Source organism: Lonchura striata, chromosome 3 (assembly GCF_050655825.1).
Source record: "Lonchura striata isolate lonStrDom1 chromosome 3, ASM5065582v1, whole genome shotgun sequence".
Taxonomy (NCBI): Eukaryota; Metazoa; Chordata; class Aves; order Passeriformes; family Estrildidae; genus Lonchura; species Lonchura striata.
Window position 1 is genome coordinate 115,628,288 of NC_140705.1, and position 17,499 is coordinate 115,645,786.

Consider the following 17,499-nt stretch of genomic DNA (forward strand, 5'->3'; position numbering starts at 1 on the left):
CCTGGATACGTGGAGCATTGCTCAAAGGTGGAGCCGAGGGACAAGTCTTCGTGCCGAGAAGCAGCAGCCAAGGAGGTGAGCCGGTGCGCCTTTGTAGCGGGGACTTTTCCCCTTTCCCTTTGAGATTTTGTCATCCTGAGGTTGAATTGGAGGGGGCAGTCCTCTGGTCCCGCCTTTTAAGGTGTTTGGATTGAGGTAAGAAGCCCCCTTTTGCCATCGTTTGAGGCAAGCCGCTTCTTTTCTTCTCTTCTAGAGGACGCGATTGAAGGGAAGCCTACATTTCTTTTCCCTTGTTGGGGTGAGGTGAGCGCCGGAGCGTGGCGTCAGAGTCGGGGTTTCAGAGGAAGGGAGCTGCAGCCGTGGCAGCGCTGGCAGGGCGGGGATCGGGCTGTGCCGCTGCATTCGGGGCGCTTCTTCTGCCCCCGGCCCGGCCCGGCAGCGAAGGGTCCGGCGCGGAGCCCTGCCGGCAGTGCTGGGGCTGGCCGGGGCGGAAGGGGAGCTGGGCGCGGCTGGGCTGCCGCGGGCCCGCCGGAGCCGCGCCGGTGCGAGCCGTGCGGAGCCGAGCGGAGCTTTGGCCGGGCCGGCGGGCGGGGGAGGCGGCGCGGGCGCCGCGCCGGTGCCGGCCGGTGCCGCCGCTCCGTCTGCTCTGGGCGCGGGGCTCGGGCGCCGCCGGGGCCCCCCGGGCCCGGCGCCGGCCCCGCCGGGTCGGGGGCAGCGGGCGGGGGTCTGCCGGCGCGGCGCCGCCTCTGCCTGCCGGAGGAGCCGCTTTCCTGCCGGAGCCGCGCTGCGCCCGGGGCCGGGAGCGCAGCTTCGCATCTTCCAGCCTCCCTCGCTGCGCTGGTTTTGAGGCGCTCCTGAGGAGCTCCTGGGATCGGTGGCTTTTGATCGGCGTCGCTGTAGAAGAAGGGCCCCGGGCGCTTCTTGGTTGTTACGGTTCTTGCTTCGGCTGCTCATGGCAAGGTTTTTGTTTTTGGGTTGAGTGTTGTTGTTGGATTTCTTTTTGATCGGTTCTTATGTTTTTTAAGGTTGTGTTTCTAAAGGTTTACACTGATTTTTATGGGTCGGAGCATGGAGTAGAGGGTCGTTTTTCAATTCGGTTTGTGAGGCTTTTATTAGCGCGAGTGCGTAGTGTTTGTTTTGGTGGGCTTGAGGGAGTGCCCTGGAGTTAATCGGTGAGGTTTTTTTTAATATTGATGAATGCATTCTTGTTTATTACACTATAGGGGTTTCATTCATTTGGCTTATTTGATTGCCGTGTATGTTTCATTGTTGCAGAGAACTTGGGAGATATTGTTTGTGGTTACATTTCTCCTTTGGCGACGTGTTTATTTCTAGGTGGTATTTGTGTTTTGATGGTTTGAGGCAATTTTTGTTTCTTGAGTTAGGAATACCTATTTTGTTGTTGTTAATATATATATTTTTTTTGTAGTTTGATGTGTTTGGTTGTTGTTTTTTATTGGTTTTATTTTTGGGAGCATGGGCATTTCCATGGTGGATCTCTTTAGGTGTTTATTTTATTTGGGGGGTGAATTTTTTTGTTTCTTCGTGGTTCCCATATTTTTATATCTGTAATTATTTGGTGGGTTTTTTTAGTTAATTTTATAGAGCGTTGGGTTCTCTTTATGAGTTAGTGTAGTGGTAGAGTTTTGGTTATTATTTTTTTTAGAAACGTTGGGGATCTCTTGTATGGTTTGGAGTATGGTAAGTTAGTTGGCTTTTTTTTTTTTTCCTTTATAGTGGTTTTTGTGATTTGCTCTGTGGGTTTCTATAGGGTTTTTAAAATGTTTGTTTCGTTTTTGTGGCGTGATAAGAGCTGCTGGTGAAAGGAATGTAGTGCGGGTTTTTTTGCTGGTAGTTGGTTGGCTGGTGGAGCCTTTCTGAATTTTTTGGATGGTATTGGTGGGAATTTGATGCTGTTTGTTTTGGCATTTTATTTTTAGGAATTAGATTATAACTGCAAAGTTTTAACTAGAACTCTAATGAAATAGAACACATGCATAAACATGACAATGGGAATATAAAACTTCAATTTTAAATGTAAATGGAAAACATATAAATTAAATGTGTAATATAAATAATGCCGTCCATTACTATTAGGTATAACCTTGTTTGATATGGAGTATTTTATATGTTTATATGCATATAAATATCGATTATAAACATAAATATCCATATAGAAATGTATAATTAATACATGTGGATATATGAATATTACAAAACAATAGGAATCAATACAGTACCTAATGCGTATTTTACTGTATGTGTCTTATTATAACGCATTTCATGTCATAAATACTATATATCGAAATATAGTACCTCAATATGTTGTGATAGAATAGATAAGTACTTGTAAAAATCAAAAATAGGAATATAGAAATATTTAAATATAATTTAGAATAAAGGGGATTTTTATTTTCTATTTGGTATTAGGTAGGGGTTTTATTATAAAAATTATAAATGGAAATAAAATAAAATTAGAAATCTTTGTATAGAAATATATCCTAAATACGTTAAGATCTATATAAAAATTCAAAGGTAAGTAAACATAAGTATTAGCAGTGTGTATGAAATAGAATTTAAAAAATAGTTTATCTATCTCGCTACCTTATTATATATGTATCAAATATATTTATAAATACATCAATATAAAGTAGAAGTTAAAAGGTTGCTATAATGATGAAAAAAATATAAAAATATTCGAAAATCGTTTAAAGAAAGGGCTTTTTTGTTTTTATTTGGTTGGAGGCAGGGTTTTAATGGAAAAGATATGAATATACATTTTAGTTTGATATCATTCTAAATGTGGAAATATATAATCAATGTATACAGGTGTATATATAAAAATATAAAATAGAAATAAAAATTAGTATTAGGAAGAGAGAGACTATAGATAGCATCATACATCAATCTACATTGAAAATATAAATTTGAATATAAATGTGAAAAGTAGAGATACATTTAAATGGAGTTTCAATAAAGGGTTTTTTTTAAAAGATTTTTACTTGGATAGAGGCAGGGTTTTATTTTAAGCAATACAAACCTTTTATAAATCTAAATCTAACTATAGAAATATGTAAGCAATCTAATAAGATATGTATAAAAAATAAAATGTAATAAAATAGAATAGGAATAAATCTAAGAAATGATAAAAATACAATTTTCCATCAGTATCCATTACAAAATCGAATGTGAGTATAAATCTGAAAAATATAAAAACAAGCCTTGTTGAAATGCAGTTTAGGAGGAAAGCTTTTTTCTTTCGGTTCCTATCGGGTCGCAGGCAGGCTTTTTGTTCCGTTCTTTCCCGCGCGGACGCTTTGGGGCGTTCGCTGCCGAGGCCGTGCCGGCGGGGACGGCGCGGTGCTGCCGCCGTGTGGGCAGAGAGCGGTACTGCAGCCCGCCGCCCGCGGCCGCCATCTTGGGAGTGGCGTGGCGCGGCCTCGCTTGACCTTCTCGAGAGGGCGCGAAAACGAGGACGTTGAAATTCGAGGACCCGTGTCTGTATTTTACACTGCCTGAATTGCGCGCACCGCCGGCGTCCCCCGACGGGATTTTCCGCGGCGGTTCTGGTGCCGTGCACACGGGCTGTGGGGTCAGCAGCACCGCGAGCGTGCGGGTTTTTGGCGGGAGCCGACAGGCATGGGCGAAAAACGCCTCTCTCCGTCAAGGTCCCCACGGGCCGCCATCGTGTCGCGGACCCTCTGGACAAGTGCTGCCGCCTTGTGGGCACGGGGCGGTACTGCAGCCCCCCAGCCGGAGCCCGGCCGAAGCGGCGGGAGGGGCGAGGGGCGGGAGCGAGCGGCGAGCGGGGCGGTGTCTGTGAGTGAGGGGAGGGCTGGAGGCGGCTCCGCGGGCCGAGGGCGGCCGGGGCCGGTGCCGGCCGGTGCCGCCGCTCCGTCCGCTCCGGGCGCGGGGCTCGGGCGCCGCCGGGGCCCCCCGGGCCCGGTGCCGGCCCCGCCGGGCCGGGGGCAGCGGGCGGGGGTCTGCCGGCGCGGCGCCGCCTCTGCCTGCCGGAGGAGCCGCTTTCCTGCCGGAGCCGCGCTGCGCCCGGGGCCGGGAGCGCGGCTCCGCATCTTCCAGCCTCCCTCGCTGCGCTGGTTTTTAGGGTCTTATCGATGTGTTTTAAGGATTATGGAGCTGTTCTACGAGCTCTTAGGAATATGTAGGGATTTTTTTTTAAAAGCTTCTTTGGGGGCTTTTAGGGGTGTCTTAAAGTAGGGTATTTTTATTGTATTTTAAGGGCATTCTGAGGCTATTTTTATGTTTTTGTGGGGGTTTTAAGGCATTTTGAAGATGAGGGGTTTTTTTAGGGCATTTTTATGGGGTTTTAGGGTCTTTTCATGGCATAGAGGCTGAGGGGCAGCTTGAGGGGCACTGTGGGGCCTTGAGGGTGACGGAGGCTGGGAGCTGAGGGGGGAACAGGGGAGGGGACAGTGGGTGACACAGAGAGATGCTGAGGGGGGCAGGGGCAGCTGGAGGGTGACACAGAGAAGCTGGGGGCTGAGGGGCAGAGGAGAGGGATTAAGGGTGGCACACAGGAGCTGAGGGGCAGCTGAGAGGGGGCTTGAGGGTGACAGCCAGAGCCTGAGGGCTGGGGGGCAGAGGGAGGGGTCAGGGGTAAAGGGTGAGGCCTTGAGGGCTGGACAGTCCAGTGGAGATCAGGGCTACAGGGTACAGCTTAGGAGGCAAGTTAGGGTACAGGTACGGCACCCCTCACGCCACCCGTACCTCACCCTAAGCAGCCTTTTCCCTTTTCAGCCCCAACAACAGCAGCACAGCACAGCAAGCCTGACAGCGAGACCACACCGGAAGCCTCCCAGTGGGACAGGGCAGCGACCCTGGCACCAGGACAACGCCAGAACCCTCAGAGGACAACAGGACCCGCTGCTAAAAGGTAGGGATGACATCTGTGGGCTAGAGAGCAACAGGAAGGGGTTTGGAGGCTGAGCAGGCTTCCTTGAGTGTTTTTTTTTTTTTTTCAGGGCTATTAGGAATATTTAGGGGAATTTTGAAGGCTTTCTCTGGTGACTTTTAGAGAATTGTTATACCTTCCTAATGGCTATTTTTTGAATTCCTTGGTGCATTTTTAGGGTGAGGATGAGGGTCTGACAGGATGCCCACTGAAAATGTGGAGTATTACTGGAGTGCTTTGGGAAGGTGCCAGTGGAGGGCCAGTGGGTAAGGTGCCATGATGGTGGTCTGAAGGTTGTGATTTCTGAGCAAAGCAAGGTTGTTGTGGTTAGGGTTATATGGTGGCAGATTTCTCCAGCACAGAAAAAATCAAGCCCCAAGCTTAGTACTGTCAGTTTGCAACATGTATTTGGAATGAAAAAAAAAAACAAAACAAAAACCCTGAGTACTTGGGGGTGGGAGATTTGGACTGGGAGAAATCCTGGGCCGTTTTGACATTAGGGAGGCAAAAGGAAACCTGGGACCAGACAACCCAGGGGGATTGCAGGGCCCTGGGAATAAATGAGGGATATCTACATGGTGAAAGCAAATTCAGCAGCCCAGGTTCCTGGTGTCAGTTTGTAGGGCTCCCTTGGGACTGTCAGGGAAGCACAAGTTTGGGGTGGGGGCAGCTGGGGTCTGAACATATCCTTCCATGTTCGGATTTTTTTCAGTCAGCCTCACCCGAAGTCCCAGGGGGCTCTGGGCAGAAACACAGGCCATTTTCCCTGGGAAAGAAAACTCACCAGTCCAGGTTCCTGATGTCAGTTTGTAGGGCTCCCTTGGGTCTATCAGGGCAGCACAAGTTTGAGGTGGGGACAACTTCGGTCTCAGGTATGTCCTCGGATGTATGGATTCTTTGCTGTTAGGTCCCAGCTCAGGGCCAGGGGTCCCTGGGGACGTGCTTTGGCCATTTTCCCTGGGAAAGAAAAGTCACCAGTCCAGGTTCCTGATGTCAGTTTGTAGGGCTCACGTGTTCTGGGACTCATGGCAGCTCAGCCTCCTCGAGAGTAGCTGCAAAGTTTCAAGACAGACAGGTGATCTGCTGCTCTCTGGCTCACAGGGATGGATACTGGTGATGAAAATGGTGTTGCTACCTGAAATAGTAAAACTTAAAAAAAATCCAGAAGGTACAGCTGACATGTCTGCTCAGTCTATTCGAGTGTATTTCAGAAAAGGAGAAAATTCTTGGAGTAGATTCAGTTACCCTGGAGGGGTGCAGCATCTTGGAGGATGCTCATTAATGATTTCAAAGGGAAGTGTCACTGAAAGGCAATGTCACAAATCCTCACAAGTGGGTAACAGCAGTCAGGTTAATGTTTGTGGCTCTTCAAAAGCTTTACTTGGATGTCTCTTCAAAACAGTCTGGATGCACTGAAGGAGGGCTGTGCCTTCCTTTTTTCTTTTTGAGTAGCTGCCTGAAGATAAATATAAGATGGACTTTCTTAAAACATAAATGAGAAAACACCCAAGGCTGGGTAAAAGTCTTGAATGCTCAGACTTAAAAGTCATCAATTCCCCAGCAATGTTAGATGAGCCTAAAGTGTATAGGTCAGCAACAACTTCAGCAGGCAGCCTAAAAAACACAAGAAGATTTATTCTCTTGGATATTAAACATGGCATCTTATTCTTTGGCAGCTCATAGGTGATCTCTGCATGGGGCTGCACATGCCTTTCTCTGCGTGTGTGTATTTGCCTGCAAGTGTAATGTGACAGTCCTAAAGCATTTGTGGATGCAGATAAACTAAGTCCAGCTCAAATGTATTCCATAAACAGCTCTTGAGGTACACTCATCTTTGTGTTGTTTCATTTGTTCAGTTCATGGAAAGCCACAGGAGCTTATTAGACTGCTCTGGCCTATGCCCAGGGGAGTCACTTAGGTGGGAATTGGACACCTCTAGCCGTAAACCTATAAAAGGAAGAAATGCATACCATTATTTTTGTTGGGTCTTATTGAATGAACTGGCTGCTCAGCTTCTGCAGAATCCTAAGCACTGTATTTGAAGCCTCCGAGTAAGTTCCTTACTTTGAATAATTGTCCCTGCAGGACTGACATGCTGGAGCAAGGCGGGCACTGGAGGTGAGAGAGCCCCGTGCTTCCTCCTCCTCGTGTGCGAGTTCCTGCAGTGCCGTAAGAGCCAGAGCTGTGAGCTTTTCCTTCGAGGGCTGGGCACGGCCACGGCAGATGGAGGCACGGGAGCAGGAGGCTTCAGGACAGGGCTCTGTGGTGCAGGGAGAGCAGCAGCTCCCGAGCAGCTCTGCGCTACAGGAAGGCTCCAGCTCCTGGCAGCACTTGCTGCTCCAAGGACCACTGTGGTCTCGTCCAGAGCATGTGCTGGGTGGGCTTAGACAAGCAAACAGTGCTGTAGAGCAAACAAAAGCTGTAGAGAGCTGGTGACAACTCCTGAGGCTTCTTCTCCACTAAGTAAGCCATAATGTAACTTCGCTGCCATAGGTTTGTCTGTGAGTGGTCTGTGATTTTGTCTCGAAGATGGGTGCAAATTGGATGATTGGCTGTAGAGTGTGTGCATCTGTCTCTTCTAAGGCTGATGGAGGACTGCAGATCTCCATCCAGAATGTGACCCACCGGGAGCATATGCTGTGCCATTGGTGATGCATGTGGCAAGGACTAGTGGCCCATTTGTCTGCAGCTTGTCCCCATATGATTTCTTGCATGCCCCGAGGCAGGGTTGGTCTGTGTTACTCGAGTTCCAGAAGGCTGCGATGCAGTGAGAGTGGCATAACAAGTAGTTCTGACCTGTAAGGGCACTGGTTCCCAAATGCCTCCCAAGCAAGGCTGCTGCTCTCTCTTTGGCTATGCCAAGCAGCACATCTTGCTGCATATGTGGTCACCAGGGTGTGCAGATTGCACTGCACCAAAAGTCTCCGCCACCAGTGCTGGCTGAATAATGTATTTTCACAACAGATGTTATTCTGCATCTGCCTTGTGACTTTTAATTTCAGTTTTCTCTGGGAGCGTTTGGGCAATGATTGTTATCCGGTATGTGCCAGATTCTCACCATTGCCTGAGTGTTTCTTTTTGTCAGATTGAGTTTTCCTTTTCTCCAAGGAATTTGCGGCTTTTAAGCAGAAAATAGTTACATTTCTTAGCTGTTTGCCTGTGTGGTTAAAACAGGGCAAGGCATGAGGCCAGGACCTTGCTTTGCTTTCAGAACTGATCCCGTCAATGCTTCCTGGCAGTGTTTCCTTTCGCACAGCACCAGGTCAGGACTGTTTCAGCATTTTGCTGGTAGTCAAGGGTGAGTCCAGCCATCCAGGTTGCCCCTGCTGTCCCCATATGGAGGATGCTCCAGCAGACTGAGGTCAGAGTGTGTTATGTGGCCGTGAGCTGAGCCATACACAGTCACTTCTTGTCTCTGGGCAGAGGACTTTGCTCCTCTGTTCCATTAAGTTACCAAGAGTGATCGTAGCTGAAGTTAATTTGTTAAATAATCCAGAAGTTTGCCTTTTCCTCCTTTCTTTCCTGAGTTCAGAAGTTGGTAACCTAAGCACCCAGCCGTGCTGTGCATCCCTTAGTGCTGTGTGTGTTACTGGCAGGGCCTGGGGCTTGGGTCCGGAAGGTCTGGCTTGTTTGTTCCCCTGGGTCTGGAGGAATACCGATTTTATTTATTTTATTTTTTGATTTTTTTAATTTAAAAGCTATCCAGCAGTTTGTCAGTTGAAGCAGAAGACAATCCTTTGCATCGATATGTACTCATGTGCACATGCTGATCAGCTGAAGTGTTAAAGCTCAAGGTGAGTGCTCCAGCCTTTAATCAGTGACCAGTCATTGATTTAGCACATCCATCAGTTTCAGGAAGTAGTTCCTCCATTGCATCCAGCTTTTAGAGTACCTTTAGACACTAGAGATACTTTTCAATGTGTAATTGATTAGGTAAATGGTCTCTTAATAGCATGTGCTAAAGAGAGATGTGAAAAGCAGCTGAGCAATATTGCCACTTCTGGGGGTTACAGGTGCTATCAGTCAGAACTGGAAAACACAGAACTGTGACCTTTTATAAGTACTGAGCGAAACACTGAGTTACTGCTGCTCAATTAAAAGCAGTTTGGGTGCTTAATAGTTGTTTCTGATGATACTCATACACAGATGAGTGAGGAGCTACTTGAGGCAATGTGTGTGCAGCTGTCCAGCCAGAACTGAAGCAGCCTCTGGTGAAGGTGAATGCAGAGAGGCTTATGTGGCAGAGGAGCTCAGCAGATGACAGGGGGCTTGTCCACGGACTGAAGGAGGCGCTCGGGATGGGTGTGGGGTGTTACAAAACAGCAGATGTCACAGGGATGGAGCAAAGGTTTAAAATGGAAGGAATCAGCCATGAGAGAGTGATGGCCAGATGGAAATCCAGCTAAGGCCCTGAAGTGGGATTATGTAAGGCAAACATCAATGAGAATCAGCTGGAGAGCAAGAACAGCCAGCAGCCAGGCTTGTTTCTGGTCTCTTGCCATAGATGAGACATGTTTTAGGGTGTGCATGATGACTAGAGGCTGTGATAGCTTTAGCTGTAGCTCTTTTGTCTCCAGCCATTGTGAGTGAGTTCTGTGCTTAGTTCTCTGCTCTGGTGCATTGCAGGATTTTTAGGGTAAATATTTTTTCCATCAGTGTAACCCACCAATTGCCAACATCTCGAGGCAGCTGGATGGGGTGGTGAATATGTCATTCTTCTGCTGGTGGCTATCAGAAACGCTTAAGAGGAATATTTAATCTTTGTTCTACATAGTGCTGTGCTAGCAAGTGCTTTCCAATAGGCTGTAATTCCCAGAGCAGTGGGGCAGGAGGTGCTCCATGATCCAGGAGCAGGCTCCCATGTAGTAGGTTGGATGCAAGGCACCCACCAAAGCCTCTCTTATCACTTGCCGCCACAGCTGGACAGAGGAGAGAAAATACAAAAAAGGGTTGAGATAAGGACCAGGAGAGATTGCTCGTCAAATACTGTCACAGGCAAAAGAGAGTCTTATTAGAGATACTAATTGAATTTATGGCTAAATAGTCAGAGCAGGATAATGAGAAACAACATAAAACCTTAAAAACATCATCTTCCCACACCCTCCTTCCCAGCTCTACCTCCTACCCCATCTGTTCAGGGACACAGGCAATGGAGGTGACAATCAGTTCATCAGGGAAAGCAGTCGCTCCCCTGCTGCTCCATGGGGTCTCTCCCATGGGAGACAGTTCTCCATGAACTTTTGCAGCATGAGTCCGTCTCACAGGCAGCAGATCCCTGTGAATTGCTGCAGTGCGAGTCCATCCCACAGGCAACACTCCCCATCACACTGCTGCAGTCTGTGTCCCTCCAGTGGGTGAAAGTCCCTTCAGGCTGCTGCAGCGTGGGCCACCCTACCACGGGTACAGCCTTTCAGGGACAAGCTGCTCCAGCAGGGGCTCCTCCTTCCACAGGCCTCCCACGGGGTCACAGCCTCCTTGCAGGCATCCCCCTGCTCTGGCATGGGTCTCCTCCACAGGCTGCAGGTGGATCTTTGCATCCCCATGGATCTCCATGGGCTGCAGGGGCACAGCTGCCTCACCAGGCTCCTGTGCCTGGAACACCTTCTCCCCCTCCTTCTTCACTGACCTCGGTGTCTGCAGAGTTGTTCCTTTCACGTACTCTCACTCCACTCTTCTCTGGCTGCAATTACAACTGTGCAGAAACTTATTTTTTTCTTTTTTCTGAAACACATGATCACAGAGGCACCACCACCATTTCTCATGGGCTCAGCCTCGTCCTGAAGCACATCCATCTTTGGAGCTGCCAGGGACTGGCTCTGCCAGACATGGAGGAAGCTGCCAGCAGCTTCTTGCAGAAGCCGCCGCTCTGCCCCCCACCCTGCTACCAAAGCTTTGCCTTGCAAACCCAGTACAGTTGTATTTCATTGTTGGTCTGTCTGCACAGGCTATTAATGGTGGGGATCTGCCACCTCTTTGTTCCCCAGTACAAAGGTAAAAAGGATGTCTGCAGCTCCACGTCCAGTTTTTGGGGGTAAGGAGAGGAGTAAGCAGCAAAGGACGCACAAACCCAACTCCCATTCTGCCACGTGCCAGGTTTCCACAAGACAGGAACATAACGCACCCTACCTCTGCTCAGAAGAGTGTGGGGAGCCTAAAATTCTCTGTGCTAATTCAGTCAGACTGCCCAATGATACAGCCGAACTGTCAGCAGCTTAAATAGTTTTCATGGCTGTCATTGTGGTTGGGGAATTGCTTCATGTCTGGGTTTCTTGCCAGAGCCTGAGGAAAGGAAGTAGCCAAGACCAGGTGAGAAGCGGTGTAAGGTAGGCGATTAATTTCTGGATTCCTTTGCCACTCACAGAGCAGCTGCTAATGGGCTGGGCTTGGGGAGTCTGGTTTACAGGCACTTGGAAGTGCTGATACCATCTGGTGAAATGTTAGGTGTCTTTTTAAGAGAAAAAAAATGAAAGTATTTCTGTTACAACCGTGAATAAAGAGCCTGGGCGCAGCAGTGACTGCCTAGTAGCAGAGGGACAGAGGCTTCAGGCAGGTTTGTATCCTCCATAGAGCTGGAGCAATGGCAGGATTACTTGCCTGCACGTTCACTGCTTTGAGGGAGAAACAGGGTGGGAGAAATTAATGTAATAGGAAACAGAAGCACAGACTTGAGACTGTGCTTATTTCGTTGCCGCGGTGAAATAAAGCAGGGACATTTGATGATTTTTTAAAATGTATTTATTTAAAGAAAAAAATGTGGCAAATCTTATCAGAAGAGTTTAGGTTCCTGGCAGCTTTACAAGTCAGGTACCCTGTGCCTACATACAGTATTAATAATGGCTTTGCAGTATTTTTGGTTAAAATTTACGTTCATTAAAAATTCTTCAAAGCACTCCGTAATTGGTGAGCAGCATATGAAAGGTTAATGAACATTGAACATGTTTTACAGTTACCTTTGAGAAGGACCCTTTACATCCGTGAATGCCTGCCTGAGGTGGCCTCTGCTTTAGGACTTTAAAGCTTAAAGAAATATATATACAGAAGAAATTCTTCCCTGTTACGGTGACGAGGCCCTAGCAGAGGTTGCCCAGAGAAGCTGAGGCAGCCCCACCCGTGGAATTGTCCAAGGCCAGGTTGGATGGGGTTTGGAACAACCTGCTCTAGTGGAAGGTGTCCCTGCAGGGGATGGGATGAGAAAAGCTTTGGGGTCCCTTCCAGCCCAAACCATTCTCTGATTCTACGATTGTACATGTTGAAAAAGGAGGCTGTGGCCTTACGTGCTTAGGTACAAACCTCCCACCTATTCTTCTGAACATACCAGTTTAGTCATTTATTCTTTCCTTTGTGCTTTCACAAGAAGCCCTTGTGCCCTTCAAAATCTCCGTAGGAGTTTGTGGTCAGTTTCCAGAATAAACAGGGATGGAAACCCGAGCAGTTTGGTGCATCCCTACTTGCTGCTGGAATGATTGTGGATTTGACTGACGGGGTTTTGTTCCTGAACAGAAGAAAAGTTTTATTCCAGTGCCACACTCAAGCGTAGCAGTGGGGCCGTGTGCGTGGCTGACCCAGCAGATGGGGCAGTGTCTTCATAAAGTAAATATATAGTAGCAGTCCTTAAGGATGTGGCCCTTCTGGGAGTGCTTGCATGTTTATGTATCAAAACCATTTACAGAGAGGGAGGGCTCTTTTAATGCAGTTGAACTGCTACGGAAAAATTTTGGTTTCAAAACCATTTAATTAAGGTTAATGAAGTCTGGGACTTGGGCACTGTATCTTGTGCAGTAACGCACGTCTCTGTTCTTGATAGATGTCTTCCATTTGCAACAGTAGTTACATACTGGGGACTCAAATCCCCATTGTCCCCATGCCTTCAGAGTAGGGCAGGCTCTTGTCTTAATTTTACATTATAATCCTTTCCAAATGGAGACATAATGACATAATTCATTGTTGCATTTTGAAACAGTGTGGTCAGCGTGAGGATTTGATCGAGCAGTTCCACTCTTCCAAAAGTACTAAGGTGCTTGCAGATATTTGATATTGAGCTATTTTGGCTCTCAATTGCAAAATGAATAGGTCAGGCAAGGCCTTTGAAAGGAACTTAATAGATACATCTCACAGTCACAGAGAAGCAGGAAACTCTTCTGCTAAAATGAGACTAGGTTTATGAAAGGTCGCAGTTAACCTTTTAAAGTAAGTTTTTGCAGGTCTGCAGAGCAAATACTGCATTTTTAATGGGTATGGGTAGAATCTCTGTTTTACTGATAATGCTCCAAGTTTTATTTTTTCTCCAAATTGGAACAGAGCTTCTTGTAAGCTAAGCAAGCCAGCCTTAAGGCTTTTGCTTTATTGCTTCATAGTGAACTACTGAAATAGCAAGGCATTGAGCAGTAAGTACAAGAAGCAGCATAAGCTGCCAAAATAGCAGCAAAATACTTTATTACTGTTGTTATTATTATTACTATTGGTGACTTTTAAGTGCTGTCGTAATTTTTTCAGAGACTGTTGTGACACAAATAGCCACCCAAGTTGGCTTAACTTAAAAGTTCATTTTGTTTGCCTCTATAAGCACCAATCACTTACAAATTTGGGGAGGGGTCTAAAAAGGACTTCATATAGATACCGGTGTAGGTGGGTGTACAGATGTCTGTACATATTTAGCTATCTATTTATCTATCTTTACATACAGATACATGAAACACTTATAATAACTATACTTTCCTCCATTCCTAAGCTGCTCCCAGAAGTGCTTTTCTGCTGAATTTGGTGTTGCACGTGTGACACGGGGGATGGGTTAGAAACCTCTGGTGGGGAGACAGGAGTTCAAATGCAGTCTTGGGCCTGGCATCTAAACCAAAACAAACTTCTTCCAGGCTCCTAAAGCTTGCTCTGAGCCAACAGACACTTCTCTAGGCTATGTGGGCTGGGGTTCTCAGTAAATAAGTGACAGTGTCATTGCATCATATGGAAAGTTTAGATTGGGAAAGCTGAAATTGTCCTCGCTAAACGTTGGCATGTACTTGTATTTGGTAACATAGAGGCCCAGAGGATGTTTGTCATTGAGTGTCACAGCAGGAAGGAATGCAGGAAAAACCCCTCTTTGGTGGGGTCAGGACAGGATCTGCACCCTGTTATGCTCCTGCCCTGACAGAAGCTCAGCAAGCTCCTGTTGCTCCGTCAGGCCCCTGCAGGAAAGCTTTGAACAATGGTCAATGCAGGAGAGATGTCACAGGTGATGGAGTGTGTTTGTGCCAAGGCACAGTGCAGAAGTGAGCCCTGGCTCCAGTGAATGCCACATATTTTTATGAGTTTTCAGTGTGTTTCCAAAAGTATCCCTTGGAATGCAGAACTGAGGATTAAAACTAATAGCTGGCTGTGTCAATACTGAGTGGTTTTACTCTGTAATGGTAGAATTCAGTGGCCTCTTCACTTCAAAGGTGTCAACTGAAAGGTGTTGTGATGAAAAAGAGGTGGAGATGAACAGTGCTTTGAGAGAGCAGAAATGAAGGTTGCGGGCAATACTGAAGAAGAAGCAGATGCAGGTGGTGAGGGAGTTGGATTTTTGCGAGAAGAGAGTGTTTCTCAGGAGCAGAGAGCCAGCGGGCTCTCCGGGGACAGCAGTGCTGGGGATGAGGTGAGTCTGTGCCCTGCACAGTTCCCTGGCCCCGTGATGGAGAGTTGTCCCAGTGGCTGTAGCTTGGGGGCCGAGTCTCCATCCTCTCAGCTTACCATGGGAGCCTATCCCAGCCCAGCAGAGCTCCTGGAAATCTCCCTGTATTCCTGCTTAGACTCTGGTCTTTGGTTTGGTCTGGGCAGTGCCCGGTGCTTTGCTCAGGGACCGTCCAGCCTTGCCCTGTACTTGCACTGCTGACCCCAGCATTTGCCACACTCTTCCCCGGGCTTTGATTGTGTTTCTGGACTCAAAGCTGTGCTTCTGACACTCGGTTTCCTTTGGCCTCGCTATGTGTTAGCTCAGTCTTTTGCTACCAGCCTGCTTCCCTGCTCAAGATTTCAATTGCTGGAGAGATGTGCAGACTCCCTGTAGAGCGTAGATTGGAGAAGCTCAGAAGCCATCTGAGGGCCTCCCCCAGAAATAAGCCAAGGGTTTGGTGCCTGTTTAGCTTCTCCGTGTTTGGCAAGTTCAGCTGTGCAGCCTGCCCTACAAGCAGGCATTTAAGCTAGATCATACTCAGAAGTCTCTCTTAGGCAGAGATAAATAATTGCTTCTACACTCAAGTTTCCCACCTCAGCCTGGGAACACAAGATGTGGGGCAGAATCAGTGAGGAGGGACCCAACACCAACTGCCTGAAACGCACGATATACCCTGAGAATGCAGCTGCAGTGGCTGAGGGGATCTTTGAGGTCCAGGAAATGAAATGTCTTAGGAACAGGCTATCAGACTGTCCCTCTGGAATTGCAGCTAAATTTAGGTTGCAGATTATCAGAGCATCCATTTGCTCTCTCCCTGGCCATGGCAATGCCTGCACAATTCCACAGCACATTCAAGAGGATGTTAGCAACTTGCTCAGTCTGAGGATCATCTGTTTCCTACCGATGGGTCTTTGCCCACCCTCTCCTTGCTGGAGGGCATGAGGAGCCCTCAGTCTCAAGGAGCTCTTGCCTTATTTGGCCCTGTGGAAACCACAGGAGAGAGTGGAGCTCTTGCTGAAATTGGATCCAGTATATTACAGGAGTGATGACTTCCAAAAGTGTCCTAAGGTGGTACAAGTCAGCATGCTGGCACCCTCAGTCTCTACCCTCATTATTTCTGACAAACACTGTTCTGTTTCCTCAATTATTCTTGTATTTGGAGAAAAAGAGTGTTCACAGCCTTGTTCTAAGGACACGGTGCAGGGATAAAGATAAGTTTCAAACCATTACGTAAGAATATATAACATAACCCCAAACGTAACAAACACAGTGGATCATATAGTGCCTCTACACGCCTTCTTCCCTCAAGGAACTTTAAATGTTCTAAGAGTCATAAGCATATTTAATTACTGGGGAATGTTTAAGCACAGTTTCTTGCAAAGGAGGAAAGAAGAGGACTGCTAGGATCCTTCCCGCTGGAGGTTTTGCGTGGTTAGTGCCTTCTGCTCTGATGGAAGGCCTTGGTATAGAGGATTCCTCTGGCGGAATCCTCTGGTATGCTGGCAATTAATTAACTTTTCCTACCTTGCACATATGGAGATAGTGAACAAAAATCCTCCTCTATTTGTGTCAGAAGGTTATTGAGAGACTGGGTTCGAGAGAGTGACTGCCTAAGAGAAATTCTCCTAGCAGCCACCTCAGAAAGCCTCAAGAAGGAAGCAGCCTTGGCTTCAGTGTTCCCACTTGTCCAGCACAGGCACCTGGTGTGGGTTGGCTTCACCTTCTCACAGGCACGGTGAGGGGCACTGCCTGTCCTGGGGCGCTGGGGCACTGCAGCCCAGCACATCCAATTGACTTTTACATTTCCAGCTCTTAGGAGTGAGTTCTTCAAAGTCACAGCTCTAGCAGCAGCAGGAGAAAAATCTCCTAGAGGCTTTCATGAGCAGCACTTAGGCTCTTCAGAAAACAGAGTCCAAGGCCACTTCACTAGGACTACTCTGGAGAAGGACAGAAAAGAGAAATTCAGCCTAGCCTCACCCCCACGACTTTGATTACCAGCTGAGGTAGGGTTAAATGAGTATTTAAAGAGGTTGGGTTCACTGACACCTGCTGGGACGCATTACCTCTTGTTAGGATGATCTAAGAGTTCTGCTGAGCTGAAGTAAAAGGCTTATATTTGTCCTCTTTGGGATGAAGGGGCTCTCAGTTGGCTTCAGTTCTTGTAAGTTGCCCTGATGATGCTGTAATGGAACAGGCTGACCTGTGGTTTAGAGCTTGCTGAATTAAATTAGTCACAGGTGACAAATGCAGTGTCCACAGAAGTCCCTCTCTGTCTGCTGAGCTGCAGCTCTACTTTGGGGGGTAATGAGTAAGTAAGGAATAAACGCATTTTGACTTTCAGGGTTCGAGCTGCACTTCCAGCTTTTTTAATTAAATAAAACATTATAAACTCAGCAGGCTTGCTCTGAAGACCCTGGAAATCACAAAATTATTAAGGTTGAAAGGGACCCACCAGTGGAGTCATCTTGTACAATGTCCCTGCTCAAGCAGGAGGAAAATGTCTGAAATCAGAGTTCAGTTCCCTATTGCAACAGTGGTAGGGTGGAATTTTGTCTCTTTTTCGAGTTTATGTTAAAAGGTGTAGGCAGCTGTGATGGAAAATTGTAAAACTGGACGTCTTGCTGACCAAGCCCAGTGTTCCTTGACTTTAAATGCTGCACAGATATGAGACTACCTAAGTTTGTGATCCTCCTGCTAGTAATCCGAGTGCAAGTGTGTCAGGGATATGGAAGTCCTAGAGACCAAGCACTGAGTCATTACAAAGGAGAAATACATGTCAAAGAGAATCGTGCAGGTTCTTGCCAAAATGTATTTATTAGGAGATGGACCCTGAATTTTTCAAATCCTGCTGTAGGGCAGTGTCACTTGGGCTTTGCCCTAAGGTGGAATTCTAAGTATGCCAGGTATTCCTCTTTATTCCTCCCACTGTTAGATTAAACTG

The 17,499-nt window shown here is 47.3% G+C and overlaps 1 long non-coding RNA gene across 1 annotated transcript in view; it reads left to right on the forward strand.

The window, feature by feature from the left end:
• Positions 1-4,126: 4,126 nt before the first annotated feature.
• The window catches only part of LOC146768077 (uncharacterized), a 106,942-nt gene continuing 93,569 nt past the window's right edge, over positions 4,127-17,499 (forward strand). The window contains exon 1 of the long non-coding RNA XR_014954175.1: positions 4,127-4,894. This is a non-coding gene — a long non-coding RNA (uncharacterized LOC146768077). The remainder of the gene's footprint in view (positions 4,895-17,499) is intronic.